The following is a 6,046-nucleotide window of genomic DNA, read 5'->3' as shown; positions in this document are numbered from 1 at the left end:
CGCTCTGCAGCTGCAGGGGGGGCACTGCCACGTTTCCAGGAGCCCTGTCTACATTGGGAAAGCTCACGGCTCAATTTAAACAGATATTCCGACATCTAACGGAACGGCGTCATATCTAAAGGGGGCAATCTGCATTTTAAAGGGACATGGACATTTTAACGGGTATTTCTGCAAATAAAGAGGTTTAAATGGACGAGATTACATTTCAAAGGGATGTGGGCACATTCAAAGGGATATCATAATATGTAAAGTGATGCAGTTATATCTATACGAATCTACATTTCTAAGAGACGTTGCCCTATTTATAAGTAGAGACAATAGGTGTGAATTCTGTCTGTGTCCCAATGTTGAGTCAGACTGACATTTTTCTTAGAAAAGCTCTGCATTTAAATTACATTCTTGAGAAGCTAAGTTTTAGATTCGGGTGTAGGCTAGGGAGAATTGGCTGTGCTAAGTTATCCATAATGACCAGGGATGTACAGGTTCGGGTGGCTTGGCCAAGGGAAATACGCAGTAAGTGGTTGGGTATGGGTGGGATACTGTTCAGAGGGCCAGATTGAAATAGATGGGCTGAATGGTCTGCTTCCACATTGTCGGAATTCGATGACCCTCCCCACCAAAGGAGCATTTTATCTGCATCTATCCTGTCAAGCCCCTTTCAGAATTCTACTGGTTTCAGTAAAGGTATACAGCACAGAAACAGACACTTCGGTCCAATTCGTCCATGCCGACCAGGATTCCAAACTAAACCAGTCCCACTTGCCTGCATTTGGCCCATATCCCTCTAAACCTTTCTATTCATGTACCCATCCAAATGCTGTTTCAATGTTGTCACTGTACCTGCATCTACCACATCCTCAGCAAGTTCATTCCACATGCAAATCACCCTCTTTCAAAATGTTGCCCCTCCGGTTCCTTTTAAATCTCTCTCCTCACATTTAAAAAAAATGCCCCTAGCTTTGAGCACGTCGACGCTAATCAAGAGCCCTTTGTTATTCACCTTACCTCCAATCCTCATGATTTTATCAATCTCAATGAGGTCACCCCCCCAACTTCCTGTGCTCCAGTGAATAAAGTCCCAGCCTCTCCTTCTAACTCAAACCCTCCAGTCCTAACAACATCCTGGTAAATCTTTATTAAACCCTCTCTAATAGTATTCTTCCTATTACAGGGCCAACAGAACTGTACTGAGTACTCTGAAAGTGGCCTCACCAACATCCCTGTACAACCTCAACATGATGTCCCAACCCCGATACTCAATGGTGTGAACAATGAAGGCAATGTTGCGAAATGCCACCTTAACCACCCTGTCGAGCAGTGATGCAACTTCCAAAGAACTATGTACCTGAACACCATCCCCGCCCCCCCCCCATGTCTGCCTGTTCTATAGCACGACTCATGGCCCGACCATTATTTGTACAACCCCTTGCTTTTATTAAGCCTCTCTCTCACACACATATACACACCCCTCAACACTCTATCACACTCACAGGCTCATACTCCATCACACTCTCACTTTCCCAAGCATGCACACACACACATGGACAAACTCAGATACACACACACTACTCTTTGGGGTGAAATTGTATTGGCAGAATTATATTTGCAGATACATTCAATTTTGTTCAAAAAGCACACAATCTTCAGGCAGTCAATGCATCTAATATTTTACAAATTCCGACTTTGGAAACAGAACCTGTCTGATTCAAGATTGGAATACCAACAGACTCAAATTTCACACCTTTAATTCATTGTCTGAGCGGAGATGTCTTTTTTTAAAAAAAACCTTAAGTCATCTCAAGAACATTGTTACATATTAATGAACCAAAGCCCGCACCCATTCTAAGAGATGAAGACTATCTAAGTTTATTCAATATATTCTATCAGTTGCATGACACTGATCTTTTGACATAAGTTCTGTGTCTTATGATGCTGTTCCATGAGGCTTTTGTGTTTGTGTAGATGAGGCAAGATGGAACAGATGAGGCGATGGAGAATTACAAATCACCTCGGAAGGATTTAAAGAGAGAGTTAAGAAGAGCAAAGAGAGGACACGAGCAGTCTTTAGCAAATAGAATAAAGGAGAACGCTCAAGCTTTCTATAGATATGTGAGGAATAAAAGGATGATTAGGGTAGGAATAGGGCCAGTCAGAGGCAGAAGTGAGAAGTTGAGCATGCACCCTGTAGAGTTTGGAGAGGTGCTAAATGAACATTTCTTATCGGAGTTAACTCAGGAAAAGAATGAGGTACGAGATATTAGACTCGAAAGGATCGAGGTTAGTTCCACACAGGTGTTATCAATTTGAGAAGGAGTGAAAGTAGACAAGTCCCCTGGGCTGGATGGGATTTATCTGAGGATTCTCTGGGAAGCTAGGGAGGAGATAGCAGAACCTTTGGCCTTGATCTTTGAGTCGTCATTGTCTACAGGTTTAGTACCAGAGGACTGGAGGATTGCAAATATTGTGCCCTTGTTCAAGTAGGGCAGCAGAGATGACCCAGGTAATTATAGACCAGTGAGCCTTACATCTATTGTGGAAGCATTGGAAAAGCAGAGGAGATTTACCAGGATATTGCCTGGTCTGGAGGGAAGGTCTTATGACGAAAGGCTGAGAGACTTGGGCCTTTTCTTATTGGAAAGAAGGCGGCTAAGGGGGGGATTTGATAGAGACATACAAGATGATCAGAGGATTAGATCGGGTAGACAGAGAAAGACGTTTTCCTAGGATGATCACGTCAGCGTGTACAAGGGGGCATAACTACAAATTGAGGGATGATAGCTTTAAGACAGATGTCAGAGACAAGTTCTTTACACAGAGTGGTAAGGGAGCGGAATGCCCTACCTGCTAAGGTAGTCAACTCAGCCACATTAGGGAGATTTAAACAATCCTTAGATAAGTGCATGGATGATTTTGGGATAGTGTAGGGGGACGAGAATAGTTCACAGGTCGACGCAACATTGAGGGCCGAAGGGCCTGTTCTGCGCTCGATTGTTCTATGTTCTTTGTTCTAAACTTAGTGCAGGAGGCTGAAAGAAATGAGCAGCTTTAAAACAAAAACTTCTTGGAGCTCAAAGCTTTCAATGAGAGTCTGAGCCCGGTGGTAAGTTCAGGTAACCTTTATTGCAACCCAACTTTGTTACAGCTTCAGATCCCCCCAGCAAAAAGACAGAGAAAAAAGTAGTTGCTTTTTGAACAGCTCAAGGTCAAAGTGCACACACCACACCTCCCCTTGTCCGACCCCCCCCCCCCCCCACTGTCTTTACTATTGGCCAGGACCAAGTTGTCCCTTTGTAATTGGATCCTTGGTAAAGCCGTAACCTGGAGGACGTATTGCCTCACTCAGCAATTTCAACCCATATCTTGTCTCCAAGTAAGTTTCTCCCCGCTCATTTGCCAGGAAGGGGCAGTGTAGAGTCAACCAGACTGCTGTGGGTCTGGGGTCACGTGTAGGCCAGACCGGGCAAAGGATGCAGCTGGAACAACTGAGTGAATCCTTTCCCACAATAGCGGTTCCCTTGCCTAACAAGGGAGAGAGTGAATCAGATGGGGGCTTTCCCCCCTGCACCACCACCTCCCTGCAACGGTCTCATCGTTAGATTCCCAACTCCACATTTCTGACCGAATACCAATTCTGCCATCTGTCGTGGCGGGATTCAAACCCGGGAGTCTCCGGAACTGGGTTGATAGTCCAATCGATAATAGCACTCGGCTGTCACTCCTTCAATCCCCCTGTGATGGCACGTGAACTCGCTGGTGGCTCCGCAGGTGGGAGGTGCGGGTGAAGCCCTTCCCGCACTGAGAGCAGGTAAATGGCCTCTCCCCCGTGTGGACCCGCTGGTGGATCAGCAGGGTGGAGGAATCGCTAAAGGCCTTCCGGCACTGAGAGCAGGCAAAGGGCCTCTCCTCCGTGTGGATCCGCTGGTGCCTCATCAGGGAGGAGACGTGGGTAAAGGCCTTCCCGCACTCGGGGCAGCTGAAGGGCCTCTCCCCCGTGTGGACACGCCGGTGACTCTGCAGGGTGGAGGAATAACTGAAGGCCTTCCCACACTCGGGGCAGCTGAAGGGCCTTTCCCCAGTGTGACTGCGCCGATGAGTCTCCAGGGCAGACGGGACACGGAAGCCTTTCCCACAGTCGCCACACTTCCACGGTTTCTCCACGGGGTGGGATTCCTCAGGTTTCTCCATGGCCACAGCTTCAGCTGCACACAAACACGTGTAGTGCCCCTCCCTGCCGTGAAATCCTCTTCCCAGGCCGTATAACTGTTTCAGGCTCCACACACAGTGCGCTGCAACAGTGGGGTCTCTCGTCCAGTCCCACTGATGCTGAAAACATCCTCAAACAGGAACCAAAAAGTGTTGATCCCTCTCACAGAAATCACAGTCAAAAATCGTTGCTGTACCGATGGATTGAGTGACTGTCAGACATTGACATCAAAATAAGGACTGCAGACGCTTGACAGTCAGTCGAAAAGCACAGCAGGTCAGGCAGCATCTGAGGAGCAGGAGAGTCAATGTTTCGGGCATAAGCCCTTCATTCGTTGATTTTGAAACTTCAGTCTTCAGATTTTCAAATACTCTGCAAAAAGAGATTACAAAAGGGATTATCAGTGCAGGGTAGAAATTCAGAAAAAGCAATTCCACTTTCTGTGGAATATTCTTTTGTTGTTCCACAAAATTGAAAGCACCATCCCACTCTCTCTCCCCCTCTGTTCTCACTCCACTCTAACTAATTCCCCTGAAGGTGCTGATTCAGGATCTTACAGGGGCAGCAAAGCAAAAACATCAAGACTGACATCTCTCTGAATTTTGGATACCTCCACCTGAAAGTTAATATCTTACACAACACTGGGATCCTGCGGAGAATGAGCAGGTCTGATTTTGGGAAGCAATTTAAAAAAAAGTGTCAATTCAGGGTGAACCTTCTTGAGGAAGGACCAGACACAAAATGGTTAATGACCCAGGGAAGGTGGGAGCAAAATGGTTAATGACCCAGGGAACAAGGTCCACCCTTCCTTGTTTCAGCAAAATGCAACCCCTTGCTTTTATTCATTCTTCTCTCATACATATACACACACATACACCCCCCAACACTCTCACAGGCTTATACTCTATACCAAACATGCACACACACAAATAACTCCAAGAAGTGAATTTGAATTGGCAGAATTATTTGCAGGTACATTCTACTTTGCTCAAAAATGTGCAGAAACTGCAGGCAGTCAATCCATGTAATATTTTATAAATTCCTACTTTGGAACTAGAACCAGTCTGATCCAAGATATGACAGGCTCGAACCTCACACCTTTAATGCATTGTCTGAGCTGTAAGCATTTTTTAAAATAAAACCTTAAGTCATCTCAAGAACGTAACTTAAAAGATGTTCTGGGATTTACAGATTAATGAACCAAAACCTGCAATCCATTCTCAAAGATGGAAGACTGAACAGCAATCTAGGTTTGTTCAGTATATCCTATCAGTTGCATGACACTGTGAGCTTTTGCTATCAATTCTGTATCTTTTGATCCGGCTCCACAGCTACCCGGTGAAGGAGCAGATGCTATTTCTAGATAGTTGGAACCAACTTCACAAGACGAGGACTAGGCCATTCACCCCTTACAGTCAAGATCAGAGTGGTGCTGGAAATGCACAGCAGGTCAGGCAGCATCCAAGGAGCAGGAACATCAACGTTTCAGGCAAAGACCTCAAATGCTGCCTGACCGGCTGTGCTTTTCCAGCACCACTCTAATCTTGACTCTAATCTCCAGCATCCGCAGTGCTCACCTTCGCCCATTCACCCCTTCCAGCCTGTCCTGAGCAGTGGAGAAAGTGAGGTCTGCAGATGCTGGAGATCAGAGCTGAAAATGTGTTGCTGGAAAAGCGCAGCAGGTCAGGCAGCATCCAGAGAACAGGAGAATCGACCTTTCGGGCATAAGCCCTTCTTCAGGAAAGATTCTTTTTTCCTCTCCTGAGCAGTGGCCTGACTGCGCTTATTTCAGTGAAAGTTTCAGAAAGATTTCAGCAGCTCTTTTAAAAAACTTGAACGTGC

The 6,046-nt window shown here is 46.0% G+C and overlaps 1 protein-coding gene across 1 annotated transcript in view; it reads left to right on the top strand.

Moving 5' to 3' along the window:
* LOC148144182 (uncharacterized) overlaps window positions 1-6,046 on the top strand; it is a gene marked incomplete at its 5' end in the record, with an annotated part of 303,554 nt that overhangs the window by 249,169 nt on the left and 48,339 nt on the right. The gene's annotated exons all lie outside the window — the stretch shown is intronic.

The sequence above is a fragment of the Chiloscyllium plagiosum genome, unplaced genomic scaffold (assembly GCF_037043375.1).
Source record: "Chiloscyllium plagiosum isolate Xiang-an unplaced genomic scaffold, Cpla_swu_hap1 HiC_scaffold_27, whole genome shotgun sequence".
Taxonomy (NCBI): Eukaryota; Metazoa; Chordata; class Chondrichthyes; order Orectolobiformes; family Hemiscylliidae; genus Chiloscyllium; species Chiloscyllium plagiosum.
This window is presented reverse-complemented; position numbering and strand designations above follow the sequence as displayed.